This window comes from Leuresthes tenuis, unplaced genomic scaffold (genome assembly GCF_036924035.1).
Source record: "Leuresthes tenuis unplaced genomic scaffold, fLeuTen1.0.hap1 SCAF_86, whole genome shotgun sequence".
Lineage (NCBI taxonomy): Eukaryota > Metazoa > Chordata > Actinopteri > Atheriniformes > Atherinopsidae > Leuresthes > Leuresthes tenuis.
This window is the reverse complement of record NW_027325440.1, coordinates 117,546-131,077: the sequence shown is the minus strand read 5'-3', so window position 1 is coordinate 131,077 and position 13,532 is coordinate 117,546. Positions and strand designations below refer to the sequence as shown.

Sequence of the window (13,532 nt, the reverse complement as noted above, 5' to 3'; positions counted from 1 at the left end):
AAATCTAAAGTTTCAGGAATCCGAGTATAAGCCTGCTTTCATGAGTTCTGCACGATTTCGGATTTTGCTATAAAATGAATTGCTTTGCTCAAACCAAGTTAAAACTGCTTTGTCCTTCCATTTTCATCAATGTCTAGATCGACTTCAACAAAGAAAAACATTGGACTTTGCAGTAGAAGAAGTTGAAATCCATCTACACATTGATAAATATGAAGGACAAAGCAGTTCCCACTTGACCATAAGAAAATAAGCTTATTCTCGGATTCCTGATCCTTCAGTTTTGCTCCTTCTTCTACTGCAAAATACAATGTTTTTCTTTGTTGAAGTCGATCTAGACATTGATAAATATGAATGAAAAAGCAGTTTTAACTTGGTTTGAGTGAATGAATTCATTTTATACATAAAATCCGAAATCGTGCAGAACTCATGAAAATAAGCTTATTCTCGGATTCCTAAAACTTTTGATTGGCTCTTTCTTTTACTGCAAAGTACAACGTTGTTTTTTTGTTTAAATCTATCGAGACATTGATAAATATGAAGGTAAAAGCTGTTTTAACATAGTTTGAGTGAAGGAATTGATTTTATAGATAAAATCCCAAATCATGCAGAACTCCTCAAAAGGGGCGTATGGCTTAATCACAAGTGTGGCTTTTTCTCATTCAGGGTAGTATGAGGAAGTTTATGCTTTAAATATATGTAGAAATGGGTACATATGAAGGACAAAGCAGTGTTAACTTAGTTTGAGTGAAGGAATTCATTTTATACATAAAATCCCAAATCATGCAGAACGTATGAAAAGAAGCTTATTCTCGGATTCCTGATCCTTCAGTTTTGCTCTTTCTTCTACTGCAAAATACAATGTTGTTCTTTGTTGAAGTCGATCTAGACATTGATAAATATGAAGGAAAAAGCAGTTTTAACTTGGTTTGAGTGAATGAATTCATTTTATACATAAAATCCGAAATCGTGCAGAACTCATGAAAATAAGCTTATTCTCGGATTCCTAAAACTTTTGATTTGCTCTTTCTTTTATTGCAAAGTACAACGTTGTTTTTTTGTTTAAATCTATCGAGACATTGATAAATATGAAGGTAAAAGCCGTTTTAACATAGTTTGAGTGAAGGAATTAATTTTATAGATAAAATCCCAAACCATGCAGAACTCCTCAAAAGGGTCGTATGGCTTAATCACAAGTGTGGCTCTTTCTCATTCAGGGTAGTATGAGAAAGTTTATGCTTGAAATATATGTAGAAATGGGTACATATGAAGGACAAAGCAGTGTTAACTTAGTTTGCGTGAAGGAATTCATTTTATACATAAAATCCGAAATCGTGCAGAACTCATGAAAATAAGCTTATTCTCGGATTCCTAAAACTTTTGATTTGCACTTTCTTTTACTGCAAAGTACAACGTTATTTTTTGTTGAAATCTATCTAGACATTGATAAATACCAGCCGAAACTCTGCTGCCGCTTTTGATAATTTATGGTTGGGCATTCTTACCTTTTCTTACCCGCTTTTTAAATATTATGATCTTACATTCACACCTACTTGCAGTCGAACACCTTCTCATCCACTTATGATCATGTGCGGTTGGGCTTTCGCACCTTTTCTTACCCATTTTTCAGTAATTATGGGTGGACATTCAGACCTTCTTGCAGCCGAAAACCTCCGCTCCTCTTTTGATCATACATTGTCGGGCATTCACACCTTGTCTTACCCGCTTTTTACAAACTTTAGTCGGACATTCAAACCTTCTTGCAGCTGAACCACCTCTACTCCCTGTTTTGATCATATATGGTCTGGCAATAGTACCTTTTCTTACCCGTTTGTGAGTAATTATGGCTGGACATTCACACCTACTTGCAGCCGAACACAACCTTTGATGATATATGGTCCGGCATTCTTACCTTTTCTAACACATTTTTCAGCAATTATGGTCGGACATTCACACCTACTCACAGACGAACACCTCCGCTCCCACATTTGATAGTGTATAGTCGGGCATTCTCACCCTTTCTCAACAGCTTTTTGCAAATTATGATCTGATATTCACACCTACTTGCAGTCGAACAGCTCTGCTCCCGCTTTTGATTATGTTTGGTTGGATATTCGAACATTTTCTTAACTGCTTTTTACAAACTTTGGTCGGACGTTCACACCGTCTTGCAGCCGAACACCTCCGCTTCCGCTTTTGATGGTATATAGTGGGGCATTCGAGCCTTTTCTTACCCGCCTATTACTTACTATGGTTGGACATTCAAACCTTCTTGTAGCCGAACACATCCGCTCCTGCTTTTGATGATGTATGATTTGGCATTCGCACCTTTTCTTACCCATTTTTCAGTAATTTTTGGTTGGACATTCAGACCTTCTTGCACCTGAACACCTCTGCACCCGCTTTTGATGGTGTATAGTCGGGCTTTCGAGCCTTTTCTTCCCCGATTTTTACAAATTGTGGTCGGACATTCAGACCTTGCAGCCGAAAACCTCCGCTCCCTCTTTTGATCATACATTGTCGGGCATTCGCCCCTTGTCTTACACGGTTCTTACAAACTTTAGTCAGACATTCACACCTTGCAGCTGAACCACCTCCATTCCCTGTTTTGATCATGTGTGGTCTGGAAATACTACCTTTTCTTCCCCCGTTTGTGAGTAATTATGGCTGGACATTCACACCTACTTGCAGCCGAAAAACCACCTCTCCCGCTGTTGATGATGTATTGTCCGGCATTCTAGTCTTTTCTATCACATTTTTCAGCAATTATGATCTGACATTCACACCTACTTGCAGTCGAACAGCTCTGCTCCCGCTTTTGATTATGTTCGGTTGGATATTCAAACCTTTTCTTAACTGCTTTTTACAAACTTTGGTCGGACGTTCACACCTTCTTGCAGCCGAACACCTCTGCTTCCGCTTTTGATGGTATATATTCGGGTATTCGAACGTTCTCTTACCCGCTTTTTACAAACCATGGTTGGACATTCATACCTTCTTGTAGCTGAACAACTCCACTCCTGCTTTTGATGATTTATGGTTGGACATTCGCATCTTTTCCTACCCATTTTTCAGTAATTATGGGTGGATATTCACACCTTCTTGCAGCTGAACACCTCCTCTCCCGCTAATGATCATGTAAGGTTTGATATTGGAAAATTTTCTTTCATGTTTTAAAGCAATTATTAATGGACATTCACACCTACTTGCAGCCGAACACCACCTCTCCCGCTTTTGATGATGTATGGACCGGCATTCTTACCTTTTCTAACACATTTTTCAGCAATTATGGTTGGAGAATCACACCTACTCACAGCCAGACAACTCCGCTACCGCATTTGATGGTGTATAGTCGGGATTTCTCACCCTTTCTCATCAGCTTTTTGCAAATTATTCTCTGACATTCACACCTACTTGCAGTCGAACAGCTCTGCTCCCGCTTTTGATTATGTTTGGTTAGATATTCGAACCTTTTCTTAACTGCTTTTTCACAAACTTTGGTCGGACGTTCACACCTTCTTGCAGCCGAACACCTACGCTTCCGGTTTTGATAGTGTATATTCGGGCATACGAACCTTTTCTTACCCGCTTTTTACAAACCATGGTCGGACTTTCACACCTTCTCTTAGCTGAACAACTCCGCTCCGTCTTTTGATTGTGTACAGTCGGGTATTTTAACCTTTTCTTACCCGCTTTTTACCAACTATGATCGGACATTCACACCGTCTTACAGCGGAACACCTCCGCTACCTCTTTTGATGGTGTATGTTCGGGCATTCGAACCTTTTCTTACCCGCTTTTTAAAACCAGGGTCGGACTTTCACACCTTTTAGTAGCCGAACAACTCCGCTCCCGCTATTGATTGTGTAAAGTCGGGTATTTTAACCTTTTCTTACCCGCTTTTTACCAACTATGGTCGGACATTCACACCTTCTTACAGCGGAACACCTCCGCTCCCTCTTTTGATGGTGTATGTTTGGGCATTCGAACCTTTTCTTACCCGCTTTTTACAAACTATGGTCGGACATTCAAACCTTCTTGTAGCCGAACACATCCACTCGTGCATTTGATGATGTTTGGTTGGGAATTCGCACCTTTTCTTACCCATTTTTCAGTAATTATGGGTGGACATTCACACCTTCTTGCAGCTGAACACCTCCTCTCCCGCTTATTATCATGTGCGGTTTGATATTCGAAAATTCTCTTTAATGTTTTCTAGCAATTATTGATGGACATTCAGACCGTCTTGCAGCTGAACACCTCCGCTCCAGCTTTTGATGGTGTATAGTCGGGCTTTCGAGCCTTTTCTTCCCCGGTTTTTACAAATTATGGTTGGACATTCAGACCTTCTTTCAGCCGAAAACCTCCGCTCCCTCTTTTGATCATACATTGTCGGGCATTCGCACCTTTTCTTACCCGCTTTTTATAAACCTTAGTCGGACATTAACACCTTCTTGCAGCTTAACCACCTCCGCTCCCTGTTTTGATCATGTATGGTCTGGCAATACTACCTTTTCTTACCCATTTGTGAGTAATTATTGCTGGACATTCACACCTACTTGCAGCCGAACACCACCTCTCCCGCTTTTGATGATGTATGGACCGGCATTCTTACCTTTTCTAACACATTTTTCAGCAATTATGGTTGGAGATTCACACCTACTCACAGCCGAACACCTCCGCTCCAGCATTTGATGGTGTATATTCGGGCATACGAACCTGTTCTTACCCGCTTTTTACAAACCATGGTCGGACTTTCACACCTTCTTGTAGCTGAACACCTCCGCTCCCTCTTTTGATTGTGTACAGTCGGGCATACAAACCTGTTCTTACCCGCTTTTTACAAACTATGGTCGGACATTCAAACCTTCTTGTAGCCGAACACATCCACTCTTGCTTTTGATGATGTATGGTTGGGCATTCGCACCTTTTCTTACCCATTTTTCAGTAATTATGGGTGGATATTCACACCTTCTTGCAGCGGAACACCTCGTCTCCCGCTTATGATTATGTGCGGTTTGATATTCGAAAATTTTCTTTCATGTTTTATAGCAATTATTGATGGACATTCATACCTTCTTGAAGCCGAACACATCCACTCCTGCTTTTGATGATATATGGTTGGGCATTCGAACCTACTTGTTGCCCGTTTTTCATTAATTATGGGTGGAAATTCACACATTGTCGCAGCCAAACACCTCCGCTCCCTGTTTTGATCATGTATGTTTTGACATTCGCACCTTTTCTCACCTGCTTTTTACTATTGTCGGCCAATCACAGCTTCCTCTCCACCATACTTGTATGGTAGGAAATTCTCACCCACTCTCATCCGAAGACCTCTCCTCCCGCTTTTGTTAATATTTAGTCGGGCATTCGAACCTTTTCTTACCCACTTTTTACAAATTATGGTCGAACATTCACACCTACTTGCAGCTGAATACTTCCGCTCCACCTTTTAGTCATGTATGGTTGGCATTTGCACCTTTTGTTACCCTCTTTTTATACTTATTGCTGAAGATTAAGTTGTTCTTTCTCAAACTACAATTTTTTTTTAATTGTTGAAACTTGATTTGAAGTGGATAAATAAGGAGGACAAACAGTTTTAAGTCACGCTGATAGAAGAAATTAATTTTATAGCAAAATCTGTATTTCGTCATATGTCGAGAGATGCTTATTGCTGAAGAAGTTCTTTCTCATTCTACAAAGTACAACGTTGTTTATCGTTGAAACTTGATTAGACATGAATAAATATGAAGGACAAAGCAGTCTTAACTTGGTTTGAGTTAATTAATTCGTTTTATAGGAGAATCCGAATTCGTGCTTATTTTCGGATTCCTGAAGAATGAGTCTGGTTCTTTCTCATAATACAAAGTTTGTTGTTTATTGTTGAAACTTCATCAGAAGTGAAGAAATAAATGAATGCCTATCAACAAATGTGGGATCTAAACTCTACTGCTTCCTCTAAAATAATTTCTTTTCTCAATTCAGAAATGTGTGTGTGTAATGTGTGGTTTTTTTTTGATTGTGTGCCAGGGCGTTGTCTCACGTATTAGATTATGCTTAAGATACGAATGGGTTTATCAGTCACATCAGAATCCATACATACTGATCCTCCCGTAATAAAATGGTCGGATCTTATCAAACACACTTTGTTTCTTGTGACAATCAAGTCAGCGAAACAGCGTATACACGTCAAGACACTGAATCAAGTTTGCCACAAGAACTCATAAGTTTGGCAGTATTGCTCTGCCGTCAGCAATCATACACCCATTTTATTTTCGTGAGACGTGCAGGCACCTGTTCATCTACTGTTCTATCACTATGAATTAGTTTATCTATTATCAATAAGGATACTTCTACAACTACTATCAAAGTATGTCCAGACTTCTTATGTTGTCAGTTGCTATATATGAATAAGTGGGTAGCTACTGACAAGCATTAAGCATGTCACACAGCCCAAACATATAACATTTCAGGACACACCACACAGTTAACAACCACAGTGAAGTGTCAAAGCCCAAACCTTCAACAGGACACTTACACAACACATTCAAATCAAACAGTCAGACAACATACAAGAACATATACCCCAGCCGGCATTGCTCCCTGCCTATTTTCCTACAGCTCACTATGTGTGCGCACACCTTTATTCACAAACTCTTCAACTTATACTCTTTTACCGAAGCTGCTACAGCTCGATTGGCCGAATACCCTTAGATCCTATTTCGGTGAATTTGACATCTGCCTTACATGTAACAGATTAGCGGTTTAGCAGTTTTTATTTAGTTTGAGTGAAGGAATTCATTTTATAGCAAAATCCGAAATCGTGAAGCACTCATGAAAGTAAGCTTATTGTCGGATTCCTGAAACTTTAGATTTGCTCTTTCTTTTACTGCAAAGTACAACGTTGTTTTTTTTTGTTTAAATCTTTCTAGACATGGTAAATATGAACGACAAAGCAGTTTTAACATAGTTTGAGTGAAGGAATTCATTTTATAGATAAAATCTCAAGAGTCTGCAGAGAAAAGAGAGTGAATGCGAAGTAGACTTTAACACGGCTATGGGAGCGAGCCGAGTGTCGGCTAACCGGGAGAATTGCTTGAAAGAAACGCGACACCGAATGAGCGGTCAGAACAAAGCCTCAATACGGGATTCTCGTGGTGTTTTTGTTGCTGCCTTGTCTTTTGCATAGAGTAAAAGACAAGGCAGCCATCGAATAGGGCCCGATTGTTCCTAGTTGGTCAGCCGAGGAGCAAGGGGGGGGGGCAAGCGTCTCAACCAAGCAAAGCTCACCATGGGGAAGGTGGCTATACCAACTAGCCTGATGCCCTGCTCCCGCAGTGACGGATAATCGTACTCTGGTTTCTTTTCATAACATACAAGTCTTTCGCCTTTTACTAAAGACTTCCGTGGAGAGCAGCACTAATGAATTGTTTCTATTATTGGCAGGCTTTACCTTTGCAGGTGAAGCCCTTTCTGGCTGTGCAAAAGAAATCTTGCTACTTTGCAGAGTGACTTCTCTGAGTAGAGTCGCCTTACTTGTTGCGACTGTGCCGATGTTCGAAGCTGGAGTGCAAAGTTGTTGCTTGAATGGTGCTTGCTGGAGCATGCGGGAGTGCAAAGTTATACCATTTAAAAGGGCTGAAGAGTGCTCAGTGCAGCGGGTGGGCGGAGGTGCAACGTGACACTCTGGCCACCTATGGCCATAAAAAGAACACTGCTACAAGTGCGCATTGTGCCAGCAAGGGCCCTCGGACCTGAAACAGTGGACAGTTATCGCTTCTCGGCCTTTTGGCTAAGATCAAGTGTAGTATCCGTTCTTATCAGTTTAATATGTCCTCTATACGAGGACAACATATTAAATGGATTTTTAAGAATAGGAGTTGAAAAAGAAGCTTGCTCCGTTCACTCCAAGCCTCGACCCGGTACTGCAGTGCCGCTGGGAACGGTGCGCTCTACTCTGCTCTTGTGAAAAAGCAAACAGCGGTGCAGGATGGAAGTTTCAGGGAGCCCAAGATGAAACTTTCTTTTAATCTGCTGAGAAAAGAGAGTGAATGCGAAGTGGACTTTAACACGGCTCTGGGAGCGAGCCGAGTGCGGGCTAACCGGGAGAATTGCTTGAAAGAAACGCGACACCGAATGAGTGGTCAGAACAAAGCCTCAATACGGTGTTCCCGTGGTGTTTGTGGCTGCCTTGTCTTTTGCACAGAGTAAAAGACAAGGCAGCCATCGAATAGATTGTTTCTACTTGGTCAGCCGAGGAGCAGGGGGGGGGGGGGGGGGCAAGCGTCTCAACCAAGCAAAGCTCACCAAGTAGGAACAATCGGGTCCTTTTCGATGGCTGCAACACCTGAAAGAGATATTGATGCGAGACCCGATCAAATGCTTTTTCAAAGTCTAAATTTAAGATGACAAGCCGGGTGTTTCTGTCTCTAGCGTAATCAATGATGTCTCGAATCAGTACGAGGCTGTCGGTGAGTTGTCTCCCTGAGATGGCACAAGCTTGGTCTGGGTGAATTACCTCCTCTAAAACAGAGGACATCCGTGTCGCTAAAACCTTGATAAAAAGTTTACAGTCAAAGTTTAAAAGTGTGATGGGCCTCCAATTCTTTAGGTCAGTCTTATCATTTTTTTTATAAAGTAGAGTCACTATTCCCACTCTAAAACTGTCAGGCAGTCGGTCGAGTTTTTCAAAATCTTTAAAAACATCTAAAATGTCTGATGATAAAAGGTCCCAATAGGTCAGATAGAATTCTGCAGGAAGCCCGTCTAAACCCGGAGCTCGACTTCTCTTAAAACCTGCTAGGCATTTTTTTAACTCTAAAGCAGTAAAATTCTGTGTCAAGTGTGCATTCTCTTTTACGGTTTTGTCAACGAATTTTAAGATTTCTGCCGATGTTTCCAAGTGCACTGGTTTCTCTTTGTACATGTTACTATAAAAGGTATGTACAGTTTCAATCATCTCTTGTGTGGATTTTGTTAAAAACCCATCTTCTCTTTTTAGATTTTGAATACACTCCTTTTTATTTATAACTTTCTTTCTTTTTCACCTTCCTCAATTTCCTGCTCCCTGCTTCTTACAAAAATTCCTTTACTCTTTATTTCTGCTAAAACTGACATTTCCTTTTTGACATCTTTGATTTCTTCTTTAAAGTCTATGCCACACTGATTTAGTTTAAAGTAGCGCTGTAAGCGTTTATGTAGTCCCATCATACATCTATTCTCTTTCCTTTTTTTACGTTTACCTTGCTGTTTAAAAAAAGTCTGGGTCGTTTCCTTCACCATTTCCCACCATTGTGCATGTGTTTCGTAGAGGTCTTGAAGGGTCTGCCACTCTTTATAACATCCCTGTACTGACTGACTATGATTTCATCCTCCAACAGGGAACAGTTGAGTTTCCACAGACCACTTCCTACCGTCACACCAGAAGGGGGTGAAAGGGTGCAGGAGAGCATAAGGTGGTCTGAAAAGAAAACAGGGGTTAATCTAACATCAGTGGGTGGGCAATCTCTAGTAAAGAAATAATCAATGCGAGAGGCTCTGGTGCCATCATGACTAAACCAGGTGAAGCCCTCCTCTCTGGGATGCATGGTTTTAAAACAGTCAGTAAGCTTAAAATCCCTGCATATGCCCTGAAGTAAAATCGAAGTCTTATCCACTTTAAAATCTACCCCTGCTCTTTTTCTATCTTTCCTGCTCAAGATACAGTTAAAATCCCCTCCTACAACTAAAGGTACTTGCCCTAGCATGTAAAGCTGTATATCTTCTAAAAGGTCATACCTTTCATTTTTTCCATTGAAACGATAAATATTTAAGAGGTTAAAGTCTTGCCCCATAAAATTCAAGTGTGCTAAAAGTGCCCGTCCGTCTCTCACCACTGTGCTACCTTTCACCAGAACATGCGGATTTTTAATTAGAATGGCCACACCATCATTTTTATTTTGATTTGAGCCACTCCATATCGATAAATGGGGCCACATTTCCTCCCATTGTCTATGGTTTTTTAAAAAAGGTAGTCCACATTCTTGTATTAAAAACACATCTGATTTTATGGAGTCTAAGAAGGATAAAATACTCTGGGCTCTTGTCTTTGATTTCACACTTCTCACATTTAGTGTTGAGAAGGTGAGAACCATTAAAAGCATAAAGGAAAGTAGGTATGTCATTTTCGTTTTTCTAAGTTATCAAAACAAATTACACACAGGTTATTTCTTGGGAAACTAGCTCTTCCTTCATTTCTTTAGGTGAAAAGTGAGTAGGGTGATCTATATTTCCTTTTCGGACTCTCGGTGTTGGCCTCAGACGCAATGTTGCATTTAACTTTGAGTCCCTGGGGGTCGATTGCAGAGCTGAAGTTAAAAAGGAGACCTCATTTGGTGAGTCGGAGGGGAAGACTCTAGGTTCTTCCACTGAAGAACTGTCTGAAAGGGACCTATCCCTTCCCCTCTTCTCTGATACCACTGGGGAATCAGAGGCTCAGATGCCGTCCTCTTCGGCTGTTGACCTTCGGGGAGGTGAGTATCTTCACTAGACTCACCTGTCTGCTCTTCCTCCTCATTTAGCGTAGCTCCACCCTCTGCCTGTGAATTCTCACAGACTTCAACACTGAGTGGTGAGGCCTCTACAGGCCCCTCCCCTTTTTGCTCCTCACTTCCAATCCAAGCTTTTGGCGGGAAGTTTGAATTTATTGGGTCAACCTCTTCACTTTGTTCACCAACTGCCACCTTTGGTCCTTCTCTTTGTTGGCTTGACTGTGGCTTTACCGTCTTTAATTTGTTGGCAAAAGATTTAGGGCAATCTCTGAAGAGGTGATTTAATTCTCCACAGAGATTACATTTCCTGCCATTTGGACACTCTCCAAAAGTTTGCCCAATTTCTCTGCTCTTCCCACATAACACCTTGGTACAAGCCTCAACCAGGTGCCCATGCTCACCACACTTGCGGCAGAACTTGGGCTGCCCCTGGTAGTGGATGTAACCTCGGTTTTCAAGGTGGCCAGAGTGTCGCCCACCTGCTGCACTGAGCACTCTTCAGCCCTTTTAAATGGTATAACTTTGCACTCCCGCACGCTCCAGCAAGCACCATTCAAGCAAAAACTTTGCACTCCAGCTTCGAACATCGGCACAGTCGCAACAAGTAAGGCGACTCTACTCAGAGAAGTCACTCTGCACAGTAAGAAGATTTCTTTTGCACAGACAGAAAGGGCTTCACCCGCAAAGGTAAAGCCTGCCAAAAATAGAAACAACTCATTAGTGCTGCTCTCCACAGAAATCTTTAGTAAAAGGCGAAAGACTTGTACGTTATGAAGAGAAACCAGAGTACGATTATCCGTCACTGCGGGAGCAGTGCATCAGGCTTGTTGGCATAGCCACCTTCCCCATGGTGAGCTTTGCTTGGTTGAGACGCTTGCTCCCCCCCCCCCCCTTGCTCCTCGGCTGACCAACTAGGAACAATCGGGCCCTATTCGATGGCTGCCTTGTCTTTTACTCTGTGCAAAAGACAAGGCAGCAACAAAAACACCACGAGAATCCCGTATTGAGGCTTTGTTCTGATCGCTCATTCGGTGTCGCGTTTCTTTCAAGCAATTCTCCCGGTTAGCCCACACTCGGCTCGCTCCCATAGCCGTGTTAAAGTCTACTTCGCATTCACTCTCTTTTCTCAGCAGACTCTTGGGATTTTATCTATAAAATGAATTCCTTCACTCAAACTATGTGAAAACTGCTTTGTCCTTAATATTTACCATGTCTAGAAAGATTTAAACAAAAAAAACAACGTTGTACTTTGCAGTAAAAGAAAGAGCAAATCTAAAGTTTCAGGAATCCGAGAATAAGCTTACTTTCATGAGTTCTTCACGATTTCGGATTTTGCTATAAAATGAATTCCTTCACTCAAACTAAATTAAAACTGCTAAACCGCTAATCTGTTATATGTAAGGCAGATGTCAAATTCACCGAAATAGGATCAAAGGGTATTCGGCCAATCGAGCTGTAGCAGCTTCGGTAAAAGAGTATAAGTTGAAGAGATTGTGAATAAAGGTGTGCGCACACATAGTGTGCTGTACGAAAATAGGCAGGGAGCAATGCCGGCTGGGGTATATGTTCTTGTATGTTGTCTGACTGTTTGATTTGAATGTGTTGTGTAAGTGTCCTGTTGAATGTTACATGTTTGGGCTTTGACACGCTTCACTGTGGTTGTTAACTGTGTGGTGTGTCCTGAAATGTTATATGTTTGGGCTGTGTGACATGCTTAATGCTTGTCAGTAGCTACCCACTTATTCATATATAGCAACTGACAACATAAGAAGTCCGGACATACTTTGATAGTAGTTGTAGAAGTATCCTTATTGATAATAGATCACTAATTCATAGTGATAGAACAGTAGATGAACAGGTGCTTGCACATGTCTCACGAAAATAAAATGGGTGTATGATTGCTGACGGCAGAGCAATACTGCCAAACTTATGAGTTCTTGTGGCAAACTTGATTCAGTGTCTTGACGTGTATACGCTGTTTCGCTGACTTGATTGTCACAAGAAACAAAGTGTGTTTGATAAGATCCGACCATTTTATTACGGGAGGATCAGTATGTATGGATTCTGATGTGACTGATAAACCCATTCATATCTTAAGCATAATCTAATACGTGAGACAACGCCCTAGCACACGATAAAAAAAAAAAAAGAGAGAGAGCGGTTTTGTGTCCCCACAGTCCATAATGTAGAAAAGAGAGAAAAAAGCCTTTCTGATTTGGTGTGTGTGCTCATAGTGCAGAGTGTAGAGAAAAGAAAGCCGTTTTGGTGTCACGGGTGTTGTGACTTACACACACACATTTCTAAATTGAGAAAGGAAATTATTTTAGAGGAAGCACTAGAGTTTAGATCCCACATTTGTTGATAGGCATTCATTTATTTCTTCACTTCTGATGAAGTTTCAACAATAAACAACAAACTTTGTATTATGAGAAAGAACCAGACTCATTCTTCAGGAATCCGAAAATAAGCTCTATTTTATGAGTTATGCACGAATTCGGATTCTCCTATAAAACGAATTCACTAACTCAAACCAAGTTAAGACTGCTTTGTCCTTCATATTTATTCATGTCTAATCAAGTTTCAACGATAAACAACGTTGTACTTTGTAGAATGAGAAAGAACTTCTTCAGCAATAAGCATCTCTCGACATATGACGAAATACAGATTTTGCTATAAAATTAATTCCTTCTATCAGCCTGACTTAAAACTGTTTGTCCTCCTTATTTATCCACTTCAAATCAAGTTTCAACAATTAAAAAAAATTTGTAGTTTGAGAAAGAACAACTTAATCTTCAGCAATCAGTATAAAAAGAGGTGCGAATGCCAACCAAACATACCTAAAAGGTGGAGCGGAAGTATTCAGCTGCAAGTTGGTGTGAATGTTCGACCATAATTTGTAAAAAGCGGGTAAGAAAAGGTTCGAATGCCCGACTATATATTAACAAAAGCGGGAGGAGAGGTCTTCGGATGAGAGTGGGTGAGAATTTCCAACCATAATCTATA

The 13,532-nt window shown here is 40.9% G+C and overlaps 3 non-coding genes across 3 annotated transcripts; 2 read left to right on the top strand and 1 right to left on the bottom strand.

The window, feature by feature from the left end:
* Positions 1–7,350: 7,350 nt before the first annotated feature.
* Positions 7,351–7,464, top strand: LOC140286370 (U5 spliceosomal RNA). Its single transcript, XR_011911200.1, has one exon. It is a non-coding gene; the product is annotated as a U5 spliceosomal RNA (small nuclear RNA).
* Positions 7,465–7,772: 308 nt separating this feature from the next.
* LOC140286351 (U2 spliceosomal RNA) lies at positions 7,773–7,956 on the top strand. The gene has a single exon (XR_011911184.1). It is a non-coding gene; the product is annotated as a U2 spliceosomal RNA (small nuclear RNA).
* A 3,249-nt stretch (positions 7,957–11,205) lies between these two features.
* Positions 11,206–11,319, bottom strand: LOC140286361 (U5 spliceosomal RNA). Its single transcript, XR_011911192.1, has one exon. It is a non-coding gene; the product is annotated as a U5 spliceosomal RNA (small nuclear RNA).
* Between the last annotated feature and the right edge of the window lie 2,213 nt (positions 11,320–13,532).